The sequence below is a fragment of the Hevea brasiliensis genome, unplaced genomic scaffold, assembly GCF_030052815.1.
Source record: "Hevea brasiliensis isolate MT/VB/25A 57/8 unplaced genomic scaffold, ASM3005281v1 Scaf1, whole genome shotgun sequence".
NCBI lineage: Eukaryota > Viridiplantae > Streptophyta > Magnoliopsida > Malpighiales > Euphorbiaceae > Hevea > Hevea brasiliensis.
In genome coordinates, this window is record NW_026614585.1 from 3,362,975 (window position 1) to 3,385,238 (window position 22,264).

General features: G+C 33.7%; 1 long non-coding RNA gene across 2 annotated transcripts; it reads right to left on the bottom strand.

Moving 5' to 3' along the window:
* Positions 1-991: 991 nt before the first annotated feature.
* LOC131176339 (uncharacterized) lies at positions 992-20,583 on the bottom strand. Of its 2 annotated transcripts, none has more exons than XR_009146445.1 (6): positions 19,814-20,583; positions 16,494-16,556; positions 6,824-6,897; positions 4,800-6,078; positions 2,139-2,201; positions 992-1,191 (listed from the first exon to the last, which is right to left on the bottom strand). It is a non-coding gene; the product is annotated as an uncharacterized LOC131176339 (long non-coding RNA). The 2 variants fall into 2 exon arrangements; XR_009146444.1 differs by lacking the exon at positions 992-1,191 and adding an exon at positions 1,193-1,510.
* Between the last annotated feature and the right edge of the window lie 1,681 nt (positions 20,584-22,264).

A 22,264-nucleotide genomic window follows, 5' to 3' on the forward strand; every position in this document is an offset into this window, starting at 1 on the left:
GACAGTATTTCTAGCATAAAGTATCATAAATTGGTTCACAATCGAGGATACTTCACACAGGACATGACTTATCTAGAAAGATTGTATTCATGTTTGTTCCCAAGGTATTTATATGAGATATAAATAAGATGGAATGGTGAGTCTCATGCCATATAACAAACATGATAGGCACTTATGCATGATAAGTAGGCCGAACCAGTGACACTTATGACAAGCACATAGAGTTTAGTCTTATCAATACATTGTCATAAATCATATCACTGCATATAATCTTTAAACCTGAGATAACACAGTTATTTTATATATAGGTGGTTTGATTTTGATACTGCTTTCACACTTGTATTGTGTATGGATATATGGGTATGTGTTGGCTCCTAGTAGTTATATATGGAGGTAGGTGTTGATCAAGATGGAATATGTTATCCTAAGTAAATAGGGATAAATTCCTATGTTCATTTAATTATTCTTGATGTTTTAAGTTCCTAGCCAGGACAGACAAATTTAATCAGAAAAGAGTTTCTGATGAGAAAATCTTTCTAATCAAGAATTAGAATTAAAAGAGAACATAATATTTATAGCAAATGGGGTTTGACATAAATCATGACTCCAGCTCGAATTGGGATTTTGTAACAGAGAGATTCTAGTGTATGGTAACATATGATTAAAGGTTCATTTAAGGTATTCCTTATTACTAATTGGGTGGCCATAGCATGCTATGCTAGGTGTTAACCATGTTCTATGAGGTGCCTAAAATGATTTAGAGAAATCATTTATGGTAAGAAAGAGTTCTGATGATATTAAGAGTTAACATGAGCCTAGTGAGTCACACATGTCAGACCTTAGCCCTCTACAAGATATAACATGATCCCGTAGTATACTTAATGAATTACCGAACTTCACCTACTGATAACCCATTAAATACACTACAAGGGATTTTAAAATAATTTTCTTACTTCTTGAAGGTAGTGAGCATTTTTGGTAGGAAATAAAAAACTTTTATTTGAAGTTAAACTACATATCAAATTTTCAATCAATTTAAAGTTTCCGCAAATTTTATAAAAATTTCGGCAGAGTGCTGTCTATAAATGAAAAAAAAAACCAGTTCTTCAAAACCTATGAAAACACTTTCAAATAGGGCACTTCATCAGATCTCAACCACCAAAACTTTCAATCAATACAAATCAACCCAATCTGCACAATTCAAAACAAAATTGTCATCCCAAATATTTCAAATTAATTTATACACATAGCATTTAAAATAAATAATTTACAATCACAATTTAATTTATAGGCATAAAAATCCAAAAGGTAATATTATTATAATTTACTGTACAGCTGCTCAATTTTACATACATACATATGACAATACCATATTTACATCAACCAAAACACAATGGGTATAAATAATATACCCATACAAAAATCTTCAAGTTGTGCTCACCTATTACTGTAGCAGCTCACTTTGCTGCTATATCCTTTTTCCTATCTGCGATAGCAAAAGAAGCTATCGCTGATTATAAAAATACTCAGTGGTGCACAATAAAATATAAAATGCATAATATAAAACATTTATGAATAATTCATAATTCAAAAATCTCACAATCGCATTTCATAATTTTTCAAATCACATTTATAACAAATCACAATTTTTAAAGCTTAATATAACACAAATTTGATCAAACAATTTAATAAATATAGTGTTGCCAATCAATAACACAACTTAGTTCATGACACAAAATTTCCAAACATGCCTGTTGTAGACCACGACAAGGCAAACTCACTCCACTAATCGAAATCAATGAGGGAGGTGGCTAGCTAGCTAATGAGTATTCATCCAAACTCACCTCAAACTGGCAAGCCAGAGAGGGAGGAAAGTGATCAAATATCAAACTCAACCCCATAAATGGAGGAGGAACATAGTAAGGGACTGCCATGACAAGTGTGAATAAAAAATAATTTCAAAATCATATTATTCAACATTTCATGCAAAATATTAATCAATTTTTATTTCAAATTTCCATTTACAAAGTAGGCAACACAACATTTCTCAAAGCATTGTTTAGCTTAAATTGCTCCAAAATGTATTCAAATAAATTTTCTAATAGCAAATCGAAAATGAAAAGTTATTGTGTACAAACCTGATGTGAGTCGCTTCTAGGCCTTGACTCAGTTTGCCCTATCCTTTTCTAGGTCTTTTTCAGCTGCAACACGCAATTTATAGTATTTCAGTATCTTATCTCACAATAAATCTAATAATTAATTCATATATACTTAATTCATATATATTTAATTCTAGCCCCAATATGCTTAAACTAACGTTATTAGAAATTTTCATTTTGATATTACTATTCACGATGCTATTCAAGTTAATTTATTGACTTTCTTATGCTTAATAGGTTTAGGGATTTCAATTTCACCCACATACTATGTTTTGGGTGCCAAATTTGTTGGTTTTGATTATTTCTTCAAATTTTAGGTCTCTTAGGTACAATTTCAAAATTTTCAGATTTGATGTCCTATTTTATACTATTCCATTGGTTATGTTGCTGTGGGAATTTAGCAAAGTGTTCTTCATAGAAGTTGTTCCTTATTGTCTTAAATTTAGTTCCTTTTTTGAATCACTCCATTTGGAGTTTTGTAGCCGAAGATATGACTATTTGAATGGGGCTGACCGGATTTGGCGTTACCCAGAATTCTGGACATTTTCTGGATACTGGCAGTTTTGGTGTGCTGAATGCAAGTGAATTTTCGGATAAGTTATGATCAAAATTTGGGTTTTTTTTTCTTCATGAAAGTTGTAGGACTATGTCTCAGCTTTCTATCGGTATAAGATTGAGGTCATTTGGACCTTCATAAACCAAGTTATAGTCATTTAAGTAACTACTGTTCATTTAGTCATTTTTGTACATGGCATTGTGCCCAAATCCGGATTTGGCCTAATTGTTCACTATCCTAATGTCATTTTCTGGGCATGGTTCCTAAATGAAAAATGTTTTATTTTGTGTCTATTTTCATTCCCAATTAACCTCACACCAATTGGGTTAGTAAATTTTCAGTTTAGTCCCTGAAATGGACCTAGGTCAAGCTGTCAGCATATTGACCCTAACCAATCCGAATTGAAACTTGGTTCTAGCAATTCACACACACCACAAATGGTCACAATTGACCATTTCTCAACTCAAGTAAGGTCAATGGCATCAATTAACAAATTCTCCAATTTTTTTCCCAATTATGAAAATACTCAAGAACCCTAATTACATAAAGTTCAAATCTAATACATTCAAAACATATATCCATACTCTACCTACATAATTCAACCTAGGTTAACCATTCAAATACATCAAAATCATTCAATCTAAACCCTACATAAAGTTGGCTGAAATTCCTATTTGGTCCCCCAAGGATAGTTTTTGTTTGGATTTAAGTTAAAATCTAAGTTAACTTAACTAAGAACATAAAAATTTAACAAAAAGAATTCAAAGTTACATACTAACCTTGGTTTGATTTTCAATTACTAAGTTTCTTCTCTTTTTCTTCTTTCTTTCCTCTTCAATCTCCTTCTCTAGTGTAGTTAACAAGCTTTTATCAATTGATTGGGGAAGAGATTAGGGTTTAGTGGGAGATGTCAAGCTTGAATCAAGCTTTCATGGTGCTTTGGCAATAGAGGTGGGGTGGGAGCATGGGCAGCCAAATTTGGTGAGGAAGAAGGTGAGTGAATTTTTTTTATTTTCATTTATTTTTATGTCTTACTTAGTACATTTGACTTCGTCAAAAAATGTGGAAAAATAAAAATTAATTTTGACATCATAATTGATGTCATCAAAGTGATGTAATAAATCAACTTTTTAATTCTTTTTCTTTTTCCTTTAATTTTTCATAGTTCTTTAATTTAATTTGCTATTCTGAAATTTTCATTTCTCTGATTTTATTGGACAGTTAGGTTAGGAGTCAACTCTAGGAGTGAATTGACCAATTTGCCCTTCACCGGTCAGATCCGATTTGTAAGTTATTCGATATTTCTTCCGGATCCTTCACCTAATTATTTGACCTGCTTAAAAATTCTTTTCTATGATTTTCTTTTTTCCACTGTGTTCGCAATAGTCCTAAGAACCGCGATGTCACATTTTCCGGTTCAAAATTCGGGTTTAGACTGACTTCACAGTCACTCCCCGGTAAGGTCACCCATCGCTGTGACCCTCAGCTCATTTAACTTTTTATACTTTGTTTTTCTTATTTTTTGTTTTTTCATCTGGTAATCACTATTTATTTTCGATCAGGGCTTTTCTATATGTCTTAAACATATTTCTAGTCCTTTTAATTGTCCTAACTGCCACCGGTCATCGAAACAATATAATTTACCAGGCTATGCAAATAGGGGTGTTACAATTCTCCCCTCCTTAAAAGAAATTTCGTCCACGAAATTTTTCCCAATATTCATCCTAAAATAGTCATATGTTTTGTTTTCTCATGTCTTTCTCACATTTCTACGTAGCTTCATAGTCTAAATAATAGTCCATAGCACTTTAACCAATACTATTTACCTAATCATTGGTCGTCTGACTATTCTAGTTAACAATCTTGCAAATATTCGTAACATTTCTTTATTACATCTGAACTAACTATTCAACTTTTTACTTTGATAACTTTTTTATCTATCGATATTCAATAATTTATTGTATTCTAAGTGATATCTTTCGCTAACAAGCTCTTCCAAAACTGATTCTAAAAAGACTAGTCACTAACATATCAAAATTGATTTTTATACATATACATATCTTTGTTAAGAATTGAGAAAATACTAGCAACAATGTCAGAAATCTCATCCTCGTCCCTCTGTCGCATAGTGTATACTCTAGCTGGAGTATCACCTTGTCCTGGCTGATTCACAGTACTTTGACTTCCAAGTGTACTACCCCTACCTGTACATCTGTCTCTACCAATTACTGGTGAACTCTTTGGTGTAAAAACTTAGGTTGATCCTTCTGACGTGGTAAATGATCCATAACGGCGTAGACTTACGCAATCCTTAGCAAAATGACCAGTCCCTCCATAATTAAAACATGCCCCTATAGCTCTACAACATACTCCACTATGTGGTTTATCACAAGTTTCACAAAGTCGATCCGACAAAGTATTTCTGTGCGTCTACTGAGTTTGCTGATCAAATTGGGGTAGTTTCTGTCTAGAAGATCTACCTCTACCCGATTCACATGAGCTAGATCCTCCAAAATGTTTTCTTTTCCCAGAACCACTCTCAGTAGCTTGGCCATTAACCTTTTTAGTTTTCTCTTTCTCTTGTGTACTCTTCTTCACTGCCCCTTCTGATTCTATCCTTTCCAGCTCCAAGGCCTGTGAAATCAATTCAGAAAAATTCTGGTGTCGAAGCCCCACCACTTGCATTCTCAAAGTAGGCCTCAACCCAACCTCAAACCTTTTACACCGATCTCTAGGGGTGGTGACCAGGCTTCCTGCATAGTGGCTTAATAGAGAGAAATCCTGCTCATACTCTGCTACAGTTCTGTCCCCTTGCTTCAAACTTAAAAACTCTTGCAGCTTCATGTCTATATAAGGATCGAGGAACCATTTCTGTCTGAATTCTCTCAAAAAGTCTGTCCAAGTGAGAACTAGTGGCTCTACCAGGCTATGGGGGGTGGCTTTCCACCATTCATATGCATCCTCTTGGAGAAGTGATACTGAATATTCGAACTTTAACTCTTCAGCACACTATAGATTTCTAAAAACCCGTTCCATCCTCTCTAACCACTGTTCTGCTTCCAGTGGATCTACTGTTCCTTTGAATTCTGTAGCCCCAAATTTCATTAACTTCTCATATTGTATTGCTGGGGGTTGTGGTTGTGCTGTTGGGGCTTGTGTTGGCAAGTTTCTCGCCATTTGTTGAAACAACGCAGCCATCTGCTGTGTAAACTGAGTAGGAAACTACGGTGCTTGAGGAGGAGCTGGAGTGGCTGACCCACTCACATTCTGGAGTGCTGGGGCTTCTCCTTGGGCCTCAGCCTCGACAGATTATTCTACGGAATGACCTCCCTCTTCCATTCCGTTTTCCAGAATTTCTACTTCCTGAGATTAAACACAAGGAGGTCGACCTCCATTAGTGCATATTTATGATGTAAATATGTCATATGTATCAATTTAGGACACTTGAGCAGTTGTACTTATCAAAGGAAATATGCACATGCACAATCAAAATTCATTTCAAAACCATGCTCTAATACCACTAAAACATGTCACACCTTATCCCTTTGTAAGGCATAACATGATCCTGTAGTACACTTAATGAATTACCGAACTTCACCTATCGATAACCCATTAAATATACTACAAGGGATTTTAAAATAATTTTCTTACTTTTTGAAGGTGGTGAGCATTTTTTGTAGGAAATAAAAAAACTTTAATTTGAAGTTAAACCACATATCAAATCTTCAATCAATTTAAAGTTTTCGCAAATTTTATAAAAATTTCGGCAGAATGCCGTCTATAATTGAAAAAAAAAAGTTCTTCAAAACCTGTGAAAACACTTCCAAATAGTGCACTTCATCAGATCTCAACCACCAAAACTTTCAATCAATACAAATCAACCCAATCTCCACAATTCAAAACAAAATTGTCATCCCAAATATTTCAAATTAATTTATACACATTGCATTTAAAATAAATAATTTGCAATCACAATTTAATTTATAGGCATAAAAATCCAAAAGATAATATTATTATAATTTACTGTACAACTGCTCAATTTTACATACATATATATGACAATACCATATTTACATCAACCAAAACACAATGGGTATAAATAATATACCCGTACAAAAATCTTCAAGTTGTGCTCTCCTATTACTGTAGCAGCTCACTCTGTTGCTATGTCCTTTTCCCCATCTGTGACAGTAAAAGAAGCTATAGCTGAGTATAAAAATACTCAGTGGTGCACAATAAAATATAAAATGCATAATATAAAACATTTATGAACAATTCATAATTCAAAAATCTCACAATCATATTTCACAATTTTTCAAACCACTTTTATAACAAATCACAATTTTCAAAGCTTATTATAATATAAATTTGATCAAACAATTTAATAAACACAGTGTTGCCAATCAATAACACAACTTAGGCCGTGGCACAAAATTTCCAAACATGCCGTGTTGTACACCATGACAAGGCAAGCTCACCCCACTAATTGAAATCAATGAGGGAGGTGGCTAGCTAGCTAAAGAGTACTAATCCAAACTCACCTCAGACTAGCAAGCCAGAGAGGGAGGAAAGTGATCAAATATCAAACTCAACCCAACAAATGGAGGAGGAACATAGTAAGGGACTGCCATGCCAAGTGTGAATCAAAAATAATTTCAAAATCATATTATTCAATATTTCATGCAAAATATTAATCAATTTTCATTTCAAATTTCTATTTACAAAGTAGGCAACACAACATTTCTCAAAGCATTGTTTAACATAAATTTGTAACACCCTCGTGAGCAACTCAAACTGATCTCTTTATTCGTGGCCGGTGTAGTCAGGGCAATTAAACGTCGGAAAAATATTTAAACTAAAGTGAGGAACCATAATTAACTCAAATATTAATAAGAAAAATTTAGTAAAAATTTTAGAAATAAAAATACAACTAAGTCAAATGAGCCGATGCCCAAGCGATGGGTAACCGGAGGGAAGTTGCGGTTCTCGCAACGAGGAGCCCTAAACCCGGGGGAAAAATTATAAAATAATTTTTGGGACTCCAGAGAAGGGTCATTGAGGTTCCCATGGCATTAGAATGCCAAGAAAATATTTACAAAAATTTTTCAATCGGTACAGACAATTTTGACCCGTTAAGCCAAACGGAGGGCATTTTGGTCATTTCGCCTTCAGAGACGATTTTTGGCCGACTTGTCCAGTTGAGTAAATAATTATTATGACATAAAATATGAATTAATGTTGATGAAAAATTAATTTGAGGCTAGTAGAAAAGAAAAGAAAAGAAAAGAAAGAAAATTAAAGATAATGACATCACATGATGTCACTCACTTAATCCCAACCAATCACAAGTTAATAAGCATTCTTAAAACACTTAAAAGAGTCAAAATGGACAAAAATAAATCTGCTCTTCCTCTTCTTCTTCCTCCAATACGTGACTCTCTTCTCCATAGCCTCCATAGAAGTTTCTTTCATCACTTTCATTTTTCCCATGAATTTCCACTACTAAACCCTAAGTCACTTTCATCAAAACTTGTCCATACCTCTTGGGGAAGCTTTTGGCAGCCAAGAAGAGGAAAGAAAGTGAAGGTTTAACAAGTTGGGAATTTTATCAAATAAGGTTAGTGCATATTAACTTCCTAATCTTGTTTACTTATTGAAATTTAGTTTGAATATGAATAAATAATTAAGAAATTGAAGAAAATCATGTGTGAAATTGAGAAGCAAATTTTGGCCAGCACTTATAGGATGAGGAATTGATGAGTTTTATTGGGCTAAAACCTAAATACAAGCTTAGATAGTGACATATGAATGATTGATGACCTTAATTGGGATGTGTTGCATGATTCATGGATTGGAAGCTAGGGTTTTGAGAAGTGAAATTTGGATTTAGCTTATGAAATTGTGAAAGAACATTATAAGGGTCAATTAGTGACCATTTTAGGTATGTTGACCATGAATTGGACTGAAAAATAGTATAGCCAAGTGAATGTGTAGGTTGCCTTGTGAGTCTGCAGAGTGATGAAATTTCAGTCCACTTGCACAGCCATAACTTTGGCTGTGTAGGTCCAATTGATGTTTGGCCAATTGGAAATGAAACTAGGCTTGTAATGGCACATTTTTGCTGAAGAAACCATGCCCAAAAGACCAAAACAAGAGGACCAAAACTTGGCCCCAATCCGGATACCCTGCAAACAGCCCCTGCAGAATGACCAAATGAACAGTAACTCACTGTAGAAATGGTCAGTTGATCTGAAAGTTTTACAGCAACAAGTTAAGACATAGACAAACAACTTTCATGAAGAAACCTACCCCAAATTATGACCAGAACCTAATCAAATCATTGAGCAAAGTGAAGTTTATCTTGAGATTTCGAATTTTCATTTGAGCGAATGTTTGGATGGCTATAACTCTCTCTAGAAAACTCGGATTTAGGCGATTCTTGAACCGATGGAAACCTAAGGCATGGTAGAACATTTCATATGAAGAAAGTTAGACCAAATTATGAACTTAACTTGGTCAAATTACTGACCAAAGTTGGACCAAAATCTGCCAAAACCCAAAATTTCAGCAGGAACAGTACACGTGAACAGTAAATTTATTTTGGCCATAACTTGAGCTACAAAACTCCAAATGGAGTGATTCAAAAAAAGAAATTCAACTAGACAAAATAAGGAACATTTTCTATGAAGGAAGTTTTGTCAAATTCCAATAGTAAATCGACTAATGAAACAGTGCAACTTCGGAGCACCAAAACCAAAAATTAGCAATTTTGCCAAAATGACCTAAGCTTTGAGAAAGTGACCAAAACCAACAAGTTTTAAATGAAAAATGTAGTATGTTGGAAGTGCCAAAGTCAATGTACATATTTTCTATGTAAAAGTCAACATTTTAGTTGACTAATGAAGTGAATAGTGACATGAAAATTTGAAATAAGCTTGGAAATGGATTTGGTAATTGATTCCAACAAGTTTTAAATGCAAAATGTGGTACATCGGGAGTGTTAAAACCAATGTACCTATTGTCTATGCAAAAGTCAATATTTTTGTTGACCAATGAGGTGAATAGTGACACCAAAACTTGAAATTCAAAATTTGAAATTAGAAATGCATCTAGGGGACTTTAAATTGCAATTGGCAATTAATACTAGTAAATGTAAAACTCAAAATGTGGGATCTTGGTGTAATTAGAATTAATATATCCATTAAGTATAAAAAGGTCAACATTTTGGTTGACTATGGTGAATAGTAATCAAAATGATTAGTGAATTAAGATGAAGACCTAGAACCAATTCTAAGCTTAAATGCTTAGAATTGTATGACAAATATGGACTATGCATCCTAGTCAAAATTGTTAAAAAAGAAATTTAGGCCATAAATTTGAAATCCATGAAATATTCATGGATTACTTGAAACATGAAAAATAAGTCACCTAATTGATGTGAATAGATAGTTAGGGCATATATGCCCATCACAAATGGAATTCATAAAATATTAGTAACTCAACTTGAAATATAAAATTTGTAATTACATAAGTAGACTCTTGAATGTATAAATGAGAAAGGAAAAATGTTTTGAATACAATGGTATATGTGAACCATTGTTTAGAATTGGGATCAATATGAATAACATAATGAATGGATAAATAAACCATATTAATGTATGAATGAGACATTAGTTCTCATTATTGTAAAGAGGAGAAGTATTTTGAGTACAATGGTATAAAAGGATAATTGATGTGAATTGTGATCATATAAATGATTAAATGAATGTATGAATTATGATTGAAATTTATCATGAAATAATGAAGTCATAAAGCACAATATATTAATATTTTAAAGTATCAAATGCCCTAGTATACCTAACAAGATTGGTTTGGATAGTTTGGCATGCCAATAGGGTATTGTTTTAGCAGTACTGCGAAAGGTTTTATGTCTGTATTCATGGCTTTATGCCCGTATTCATGGCTTTTATGCCCGTATTCATGGTTTTTATGCCCGATTATGTGATATCATGGCTTTTTAGCCATACTGACTGCATACATGGTTAACGTTCTGCGTCCCATGGTATGACGCCCGAGGCACGCGGTGTCAGTGCCAACGACCGTTATCGATTCGATCGTCTAGTATAGGTTACTTGGGCATCAATTAAAGTATTATTCAATTCAGCACTAAGTTAAGTTAACTATAATGAAAATCCAGTACAATTAAATTAAGTATTGAATGAATAAGCAAAAGAGATTAGCAAAAGAAACATAAAAAAAATATAAATTGCAGAACCGTACAGATTTGAAATACAATACAGATAGAATAAATTATATACTTGCTAGTATTACTGAAAAGTTATAAACTAAGCACTTCCAAAGAGGAACAAACTAGTATATAAGATCGTTGATACTAGAAATACCATACCAAATTAAATTGATTCTTGAGTATCTGAATTATCATTTATTTCTTTCTTTACTTGTCTATATTATTTCCAGTTATATTATTGCACCACTAAGTAGAAATGCTTAGCGATGGAATTGCTTCCTCGCAGTCTCAAGGTAAAACCAGTAGACTGTCGACTGAGATTTTTGGAGTCCAGATCTGCAGAAGTGTCAGAAGAGTTCAAGATTGTCACCTCCTCAGCAATGCATGTAGATAGGGCTCATTTTATACATGTTATGTATATTGTTCATTCCCAGCACATTGTAAATTATTTGTATATCTTATACAAAATAAACTCATGTAATTAACCTATGAATTATGGAAGCTATTCAAAGTAAGTATTTTAGTATGTGAATTGAATTTGAGTTATAATGAGATTATACTTGTGAATATTGAAATTGTCTTTGGCAGGTTCAGAAGAACTGTTAGTCCAAATTACAGCCGACACTTTGTCGGATTATCGTTAAAATTTTTGAAATTTCCAATTTAGTTAGATTTTGATAAAAGTAAAAATAGCCTAAATCTTCAATAAAGTTTTTGAATAAATAAATCAAGGACTGTAATGAAATCAGATAAAATAGAGTGCTCCGGCACACTGAGTGGCATAACTTGCTCGGCTACACTGTAGTCGGGTAAGGGGTGTCACATTTAGTGGTATCAGAGCGCAGTTTAGGCGTTTCTGGACCTAGATAGATTGCATATCATGCATTGCATTCATAAGAGTCGAGGTGACACTATTGCAGATCTGTATTTCCCGTTTATTTTAGATTAGGGTATGGAATAAGAGAATGAAGAGACAATGAGATAGCGAATGGAGATGAGATTGAGACTAAGGAGAAAGTGAAGTAGGATAACACGGAAAGGTGAAGAAATAAAGAGGTAGTAGCTCCTTGGCTATTTACATTGGATAAATTTCGAGGACAAAATTTAAATTAGAGGGGAAGAGTTGTAACACCCTCTCGGTAGCAACTCCGCACAGTCTACTGTTCCGGTGACCGGTGTCGGTCCGGACAGCTAGAACGTCCGAAAAAATATTTAAACTAAAGCGAGGAACCATAATTAACTCAAATATTAATAAGAAAAATTTAGTAAAAATTTTAGAAATAAAAATAAAACTAAGTCAAATGAGCCGGTGCCCAAGCGATGGGTAACCGGAGGGAAGTTGCGGTTCTCACAACGAGGAGCCCTAGACCCGGGGAAAAAATTATAAAATAATTTTTGGGACTCCAGAGAAGGGTCATTGAGGTTCCCATGGCATTAGAATGCCAAGAAAATATTTAGAAAAATTTTTCAATCGGTACAGACAATTTTGACCCGTTAAGCCAAACAGAGGGCATTTTGGTCATTTCGCCTTCAGAGACGTTTTTTGGCCTACTTGTCCAGTTGAGTAAATAATTATTATGACATAAAATATGAATTAATGTTGATGAAAAATTAATTTGAGGCTACTAGAAAAGAAAAGAAAAAAAAAGAAAGAAAATTAAAGATAATGACATCACATGATGTCACTCACTTAATCCCAACCAATCACAAGTTAATAAGCATTCTTAAAACACTTAAAAGAGTCAAAATGGACCAAAATAAATCTGCTCTTCTTCTTCTTCTTCCTCCAATACGTGACTCTCTTCTCCATAGCCTCCATAGAAGTTTCTTTCATCACTTTCATTTTTCCCATGAATTTCCACTACTAAACCCTAAGTCACTTTCATCAAAACTTGTCCATACCTCTTGGGGAAGCTTTTGGCAGCCAAGAAGAGGAAAGAAAGTGAAGGTTTAACAAGTTGAGAATTTTATCAAATAAGGTTAGTGCATATTAACTTCCTAATCTTGTTTACTTATTGAAATTTAGTTTGAATATGAATAAATAATTAAGAAATTGAAGAAAATCATGTGTGAAATTGAGAAGCAAATTTTGGCCAGCACTTATAGGATGAGGAATTGATGAGTTTTATTGGGCTAAAACCTAAATACAAGCTTAGATAGTGACATATGAATGATTGATGACCTTAATTGGGATGTGTTGCATGATTCATGGATTGGAAGCTAGGGTTTTGAGAAGTGAAATTTGGATTTAGCTTATGAAATTTTGAAAGAACATTATAAGGGTCAATTAGTGACCATTTTAGGTATGTTGACCATGAATTGGACTGAAAAATAGTATAGCCAAGTGAATGTGTAGGCTGCCTTGTGAGTGCAGCAGAGTGACTGAAATTTCAGTCCACTTGCACAGCCATAACTTTGGCTGTGTAGGTCCAATTGATGTTTGGCCAATTGGACATGAAACTAGGCTTGTAATGGCACATTTTTGCTGAAGAAACCATGCCCAAAAGACCAAAGCAAGAGGACCAAAACTTGGCCCCAATCCGGATACCCTGCAAACAGCCCCTGCAGAATGACCAAATGAACAGTAACCATAATTCACTGTAGAAATGGTCAATTGATCTGAAAGTTTTACAGCAACAAGTTAAGACATAGACAAACAACTTTCATGAAGAAACCTACCCCAAATTATGACCAGAACCTAATCAAATCATTGAGCAAAGTGAAGTTTATCAGTCTTGAGATTTCCAGAATTTTCATTTGAGCAGTAATGTTTGGATGGCTATAACTCTCTCTAGAAAACTCGGATTTAGGCGATTCTTGAACCAATGGAAACCTAAGGCATGGTAAAACATTTCATATGAAGAAAGTTAGACCAAATTATGAACTTAACTTGGTCAAATTACTGACCAAAGTTGGACCAAAATCTACCAAAACCCAAAATTTCAGCAGGAACAGTACACGTGAACAGTAAATTTATTTTGGCCATAACTTGAGCTACAAAACTCCAAATGGAGTGATTCAAAAAAAGAAATTCAACTAGACAAAATAAGGAACATTTTCTATGAAGGAAGTTTTGTCAAATTCCAATAGTAAATCGACCAATGAAACAGTGCAACTTCGGAGCACCAAAACCAAAAATTGGCAATTTTGCCAAAATGACCTAAGCTTTGAGAAAGTGACCAAAACCAACAAGTTTTAAATGAAAAATGTAGTATGTTGGAAGTGCCAAAGTTAATGTACATATTTTCTATGCAAAAGTCAACATTTTAGTTGACTAATGAAGTGAATAGTGACATGAAAATTTGAAATAAGCTTGGAAATGGATTTGGTAATTAATTCCAATAAGTTTTAAATGCAAAATGTGGTACATCGGGAGTGTTAAAACCAATGTACCTATTGTCTATGCAAAAGTCAACATTTTTGTTGATCAATGAGGTGAATAGTGACACCAAAACTTGAAATTCAAAATTTGAAATTAGAAATGCATCTAGGGGACTTTAAATTGCAATTGGCAATTAATACTAGTAAATGTAAAACTCAAAATGTGGGATCTTGGTGTAATTAGAATTAATATATCCATTAAGTATAAAAAGGTTAACATTTTGGTTGACTAGTATGGTGAATAGTAATCAAAATGATTAGTGAATTAAGATGAAGACCTAGAACCAATTCTAAGCTTAAATGCTTAGAATTGTATGACAAATATGGACTATGCATCCTAGTCAAAATTGTTAAAAAGAAATTTAGGCCATAAATTTGAAATCCATGAAATATTCATGGATTACTTGAAACATGAAAAATAAGTCACCTAATTGATGTGAATAGATAGTTAGGGCATATATGCCCATCACAAATGGAATTCATAAAATATTAGTAACTCAACTTGAAATATAAAATTTGTAATTACATAAGTAGACTCTTGAATGTATAAATGAGAAAGGAAAAATGTTTTGAATACAATGGTACATGTGAACCATTGTTTAGAATTGGGATCAATATGAATAACATAATGAATGGATAAATAAACCATATTAATGTATGAATGAGACATTAGTTCTCATTATTGTAAAGAGGAGAAGTATTTTGAGTACAATGGTATAAAAGGATAATTGATGTGAATTGTGATCATATAAATGATCAAATGAATGTATGAATTATGATTGAAATTTATCATGAAATAATGAAGTCATAAAGCACAATATATTAATATTTTAAAGTATCAAATGCCCTTGTATACCTAACAAGATTGGTTTGGATAGTTTGGCATGCTAATAGGGTATTGTTTTAGCAGTACTGCGAAAGGCTTTATATCTGTATTCATGGCTTTATGCTCGTATTCATGGCTTTTATGCCCGTATTCATGGCTTTTATGCCCGATTATGTGATATCATGGCTTTTTAGCCATACTGACTGCATACATGGTTGACGTTCTGCGTCCAATGGTATGACGGCCCGAGGCAATCGCGGTGTCGGTGCCAACGACGTTATCGATCCGATCGTCTAGTAAAGGTTACTTGGGCAGTCAATTAAAGTATTATTCAATTCAGGCAGCTAAGTTAAGTTAAGTATAATGAAAATCCAGTACAATTAAATTAAGTATTGAATGAATAAGCAAAAGAGATTAGCAAAAGAAACATAACAAAAATATAAATTGCAGAACCGTACAGATTTGAAATACAATACAGATAGAATAAATTATATACCTGCTAGTATTACTGAAAAGTTATAAACTAAGCACTTCCAAAGAGGAACAAACTAGTATATAAGATCGTTGATACTAGAAATACCATACCAAATTAAATTGATTCTTGAGTATCTGAATTATCATTTATTTCTTTCTTTACTTGTATATATTATTTCTGGGTATATTATTGCACCACTAAGCGAAATGCTTAGCGCGATGGAATTGCTTCCTCGCAGTATCAAGGTAAAACCAAAGATCGTTGGATCGAGATTTTTGGAGTCCAGATCTGCAGAAGTGTCAGAAGAGTTCAAGATTGTCACCTCCTCAGCAATGTATGTAGATAGGGCTCATTTTATACATATTATGTATATTGTTCATTCCTAGCACATTGTAAATTATTTGTATATCTTGTACAAAATAAACTCATGTAATTAACCTATGAATTATGGAAGCTATTCAAAGTAAGTATTTTAGTATGTGAATTAAATTTGAGTTATAATGAGATTATACTTGTGAATATTGAAATTGTCTTTGGCAGGTTCAGAAGAACTGTTAGTCCAAATTACAGCCGACACTTTGTCGGATTATCGTTAAAATTTTTGAAATTTCCAATTTAGTTAGATTTTGATAAAAGTAAAAATGGCCTAAATCTTCAATAAAGTTTTTGAATAAATAAATCAAGGACTGTAATGAAATCAGATAAAATAGAGTGCTCCGGCACACTGAGTGGCATAACTTGCTCAGCTACACTGTAGTCGGGTAAGGGGTGTCACAAAATTGCTCCAAAATGTATACAAATAAATTTTCTAAAAGCAAATCGAAAGTGAAAAGTTATTGCACACAAACCTGATGCGAGTCGCCTCTAGGCCTTGACTCAGTTTCCCCTATCCTTTTCCAGGTCTTTTTCAGCTGAAACACGTAATTTATAGTGTTTCATTATCTTATCTCACAATAAATCCAATAATTAATTCATATATACTTAATTCCAATCCCAATACGCTTAAACTAACGTTATTGGAAATTTTTATTTCAAGGTTACTATGCACAACACTATTCAAGTCAATTTGTTGACTTTTTATACTTAATAGGTATAGGAATTTCAATTTCACCCATATACTACATTTTGGGTGCCAAATTTGTTGGTTTTGATTGTTTTTTTAAATTTTAGGTCTCTTAGGTACAATTTCAAAATTTTCAGATTTGATGTCCAATTTTATACTGTAGAGTCTACTAGACCTTATCACTTGAACCTGCGCGAGGAAAAATCATCGCGCTAAACAATTTTGCTTAGTGGTGCACTAATAGAATGAAAGTACAATATACAAATAAAAGTAATAATTTCATACTTGAAGTAATATAAGAAAATGCACATTTAATTAAATCATGAATCATTTAGAAGAAATATAGAATTTGTAGTATCAACTTTTTGTGTTGTCACTTCATTATTTAATCACATAATAATTTTAAGTACCTTATTACAATATTTTTCTTATTCCCTCATGTTTATACATTTTTATAACCTTTAAAAATATTTTATTTTCTTGAGATCTTCCCCGGTCTTTAACTTAACATTCAACTTTTTTAATTTATTTCAGTACCCAAGTAACCTTTAATCTGACTGTTTGGACTGGATATGCAGGTTATACTGGCGTTGGACATTCAGTACCTCGGGCCGTCATACCATCAGACACATCGGTGTCTACCGGGTATGCTATGTAATTAGGCATAAAAGCCATCAAAGTAAACATGAACAAAGGATAACCACATCAGACACTCGGTGCCTGCCAATGATATCTAGGCATAAAAGCCAAATACAGTACTGCTAATCATCCCTTCTTGGCATGCCAATCTATCCAACCCATACACTACTGTCTAGGTATATTCGGGCTAATTTATCATTATTAGCAAGTTATTATTCTCATTATTTCATCATTCATTCACGATGAAAGCATAAGTTCCAAAATACCATTTCATATGTCATTCATGTTTTTCATGCCATTGGCATTCATTACCATTCATATTTTGAACTATTATGTTAACATTTCATAGTTTCCAAATTTATTACTTCAATTTTTTTAATAATTTGGACCAAGGTATAGCCAGAATTAGGCCATACCTTCTTCATGAGATTTATAAATCTATGTTTTAGGTTTATTTTGGCTTTAGAATCATTCAATTTGCATTTGTGTAGCTCAAGTTATAGCTATTTTATCAAAACTAGTCAAGTGACCAATTTCTAGTTTTTAAAGCATTCCAAAATCCAGACAGATTCTGGACTCATTTTGTCAAGCTATTTTGGATAGGTTACATTCATAATTTAACTTTGTATTCCTCATATGAATTGTTCTACTGTGTCTTAGGATTACACAGGTTCAAGAATCATTCAATTTGGGGTTTTATAGAGTGAGTTATGGCTAAATGATCAACCCTTGTTCACGGATGCAGTATCCTATAGTTTTTCAGATTTTCAAGTTTTCAGGTCAGTTTTATACTCAACATTCAAGTATCTTACATCCAGAATTTGAACAAAGTCTCTAAAACAAAGTTGTAGGTCTATATCGTAGGTTTCTAAAACATTTTGAATAATCTCAATTGGATTTATATAATGAGAGTTAGGCTCTGTTTACAAAACAGAGGTCATAGGGCAATTTACTGGAATTACAGAAAATTCCAATTCAGCAACTCTAACTTGCTCTAGCAATTTAACCAAGTTACCCTAGGAATTTGGTTTGGGTCAAAACAAAAAAGTTGTAGGTATGGGTTTCAACTTTAATTTGGCTTTGATTTCACAATAATTAGATTTGTGTAACTCAAGTTATAAGCATTTGAAGTAACTAGACACAAGCTGTCCAAAACTAGTCCCAACGTACAACATTACATTTAATCAATTATTTTGCTATCTCGTTAACATATCCCAACAATTACATAGCCAATAGCCATGATATATATACAATTACATTAAATAGGTTACAAATAAACAAAACCCTAACTAAATCACCAATAGATTTTAGAATTTGTGAAAACTCATAGCACTAACCTTTGCGCATAAGCTTTAAACAACTCCAATTAACCAAACCTTGATTTCTCTTCTTGTCTGCACCCAACTGAATTTCCCTCCTTAAATTACAATCCATAATTTTAATCAAGTTCAAAGGAAAACTTCACAATCAAACTTAAATACTAAGAATTCATCATTAGTTAAGCTTAGAACATAGCTTACCTAAAATGGGTTAACACTTCCTCTTCACAAGCTTCCAAATTCCTTGAATTTTTTGTGTGTTTTCTTCAATTCAAGGTTTAATTTAGGATTTAGTCTTGATTTCCTATGAGAATTGTGAAAGGATTTAAGTGATTAAAGCTTGGGAATTGAGTAACAATGGTGGAACTTTGAGAGAAAATGAGAGAATGAGAGAGAGAGAGTGGTCGGCTAGTTATAAGGTGGAAGAAGACATTTTTAATTGATATTTATCTCTTCATTTAATATTTATATTAATTTCATTTATAATGGCAAAGATGTAATTAAGAAGAATGGAAAAATTGTAAATACTTTGAAATCCATAATCATTAGGTTTTAACTATTTTAATAATTATGTTTAATTTTCATAATCTTAATTAATTAAATTAATCTTACTTCATTAATTTAATAACTCTCATTTTTTGTTAATATTGGACCTTTAAATTTAATTGATAAAATTTTTCTCTTATCGTTTTTCTGTTCATCTTTTCAATAATACCCGATAAGTCATTATCTCCTTTCCACTTTAGCTTTTAATCTGCCTATTTGTGCTTATTTCTTTTTATTTTCTTGACTTATTAATTCATAATAATATCTCATTTAAATCTTAATTAAGGGCCTTACAAGGTCATGCATGAGTTTGGAGTAGCAACTGAAGTTACAGTTGTTTCCCAGTAGGGTTACCCATCGCCGGGACTTTGTGTTTATTTAACCGGTTTGTACTCCACTTCTTTTATTTTTCTTCAACCTTACTTGATCTTTATTTAATTTAATTATGACTCCTTACTCTAATTTAAGTATAGTTTCAGACATTCTAACTGTCTGAACAGACTTTAGTCGCCGGAATAGTAGAATGTATGGAACTGCCTATAGTGAGGATGTTACAATTAATTCTTCCACTCTAAAAAGAAATTTCATCATCAAAATTTACCTGATGTAAACAGTTGAGGATGCTGTTGCCTCATTATTTCTTCCCTTTCCCAAGTAGCTTCCTCCATGTTATGGTGTCTCCAGAGCACCTTCACCAATGGAATATGCTTGTTCCTCAATTCCTTGATCTCTCGAGCTAATATTCTTACTGGTTCTTCCTCATATGTCAGATCTGGCTGCACAACAATCTCCTTTACTGATATGGCATGTGATGGATCTAATCTGTATCTCCTCAGCATTGAGATATGGAATACATTATGAATCTTGTCCAGCTCTGGTGGTAAAGCTAGCCTATAGGCTACTGGACCTACACGTTCAATGATTTTGTATGGACTGATAAACCTAGGGCTTAACTTACCCTTCTTCCCAAATCTCAACACTTTCTTCCATGGTAACACCTTGAGGAAAACTTTATCACCAACTTCATATTCTATATCCTTTCTTTTTAGATCTGCATATGACTTCTGTCTATCTGAGGCAGCTTTCGAACTAGCTCTGATCACTTTTATCTTCTCCTCAGTCTATCTCACGAAATCTGGCCCTACCATCTTATCTTTACCCAATTTTGTCTAACATAAGGGTCTCCTGCATTTCCTCCCATACAGTGCTTCATAAGGGAACATCTTGATACTGGCCTAATAACTATTGTTATATGCAAATTTTGCTAATAGGAGATACCTATCCCAAATTCCTTCAAATTCCATAACACAACTTCTTAACATGTCCTCTAGTATTTGGATTACTCTCTCTGACTGCCCATCTTTTTGAGGATGAAAAGTCAGATCAGAATGCGCTTGTGTACCCAAGGCTTCCTATAACTTCTTCCAAAACCTAGATGTGAACCTCAGGTCTCGGTCTGATATGATGGATACTGGCACCCCATGTAACCGAACTATCTCACTTATATATAATTTTGCTAACTTCTCTAGTGAGTTGTCAATTCTAACTGGTAGAAAGTGAGTTGACTTCGTCAATCTGTCTACTATTACCCAAATTGCATCATGCTTTCTCTGTGTGAGGAGTAGACCACTAACAAAATCCATCGTGATACGATCCCATTTCTACTCAGGTATAATTATAGGTTGCAGCAAACCTGATGAAACTTGGTGCTCTACCTTTACTTGCTAACATACTAAGCATCCGGTCACATAATCAACAATGTCCTTCTTCATACCAAGCCACCAATAAAAGGGCTTCAAATCATAATACATCTTTGTGGTCCGTGGATGCATAGTATAAAAGCTATTGTGTGCCTCTTTCAGAATGTTTTTCTTCAATTCTTTATCATCTGGTACACACATTCTTCCTTTATAGTATAAGAACCCATCTTCCTTTATCTCATACTCATTTTCCTTCTCCTCTTTGGTTCGGCTCATAATGGTCATTAATTTCTCATCTAGCTTCTGCCCTTCTTGGCCTATTGTAGAAGATTAGGCTTTACTTGCAATTCGGCTACTATAGCCCCATCTTGTGCCAAAGCCAAGTGAGCATTCAAAGTCCTTAAGGCCACTAATGACTTTCTACTAAGTGCATCTGCCACCACATTTGCCTTCCCAGGATGATAATCAATAACACAATCATAATCCTTTAAGAACTCGATCCATCTTCTCTGCCTCAGGTTGAGTTCCTTCTGGGTTGGCAAATATTTAAGACTTTTGTGATTTGTGAGGATATAAAACCTTTCACCATACAAGAAATGCCTCCATATCTTCAATACAAATACAATTGCTGCCAATTCTAGATCATGAGTAGGGTAGTTCTTTTCATGTGATTTTAGCTGTCTGGAAGCATAAACAACCACTTTTCCTTCTTGCATCAGAACACACCCAAGACCATTATGCAACGCATCACTATAGACTACAAACTCTTTCCCTAAAACTGGTTGTGTCACCACTAGCGCTTCAGTAAGCATAGCCTTCAGTTTCTCAAAACTGGCTTGGCAATTATCATTCCAATCAAACTTCACATTTTTATGCAGTAACTCAGTCAATGGGGCTGCTATAAGGGAGAATCCTTTTACAAATCTCCTGTAGTAGCCAGCTAACCTCAAGAAGCTTCTGACTTCTGTTACATTCTTAGGTGGCTTCCATTCCACTTTGGCTTATATGTTCTTGGGATCCATTCTAATCCCATTAGCTGATACTATGTGTCCGAGGAAAGAAATCACATTCAACCAGAATGCACATTTGAACAACTTAGCAAACAACTTCTTCTCCTTCAGATGCTCATCATGCTCCTCTCGATCATTAGAATACACCAATATATCATCAATGAAGACCACTACAAGCCGATCTAAATAAGAATGGAAGATACAGTTCATAAGATCCGTGACTGCTGCTAATGCATTTGTCAACCCAAATGGCATCACCAAAAATTCATAATGCCCATACCAGGTCCTGAAGGCAGTCTTAGGCATATCCGCTTCCTTTACCCTCAACTGATGATACCCCGA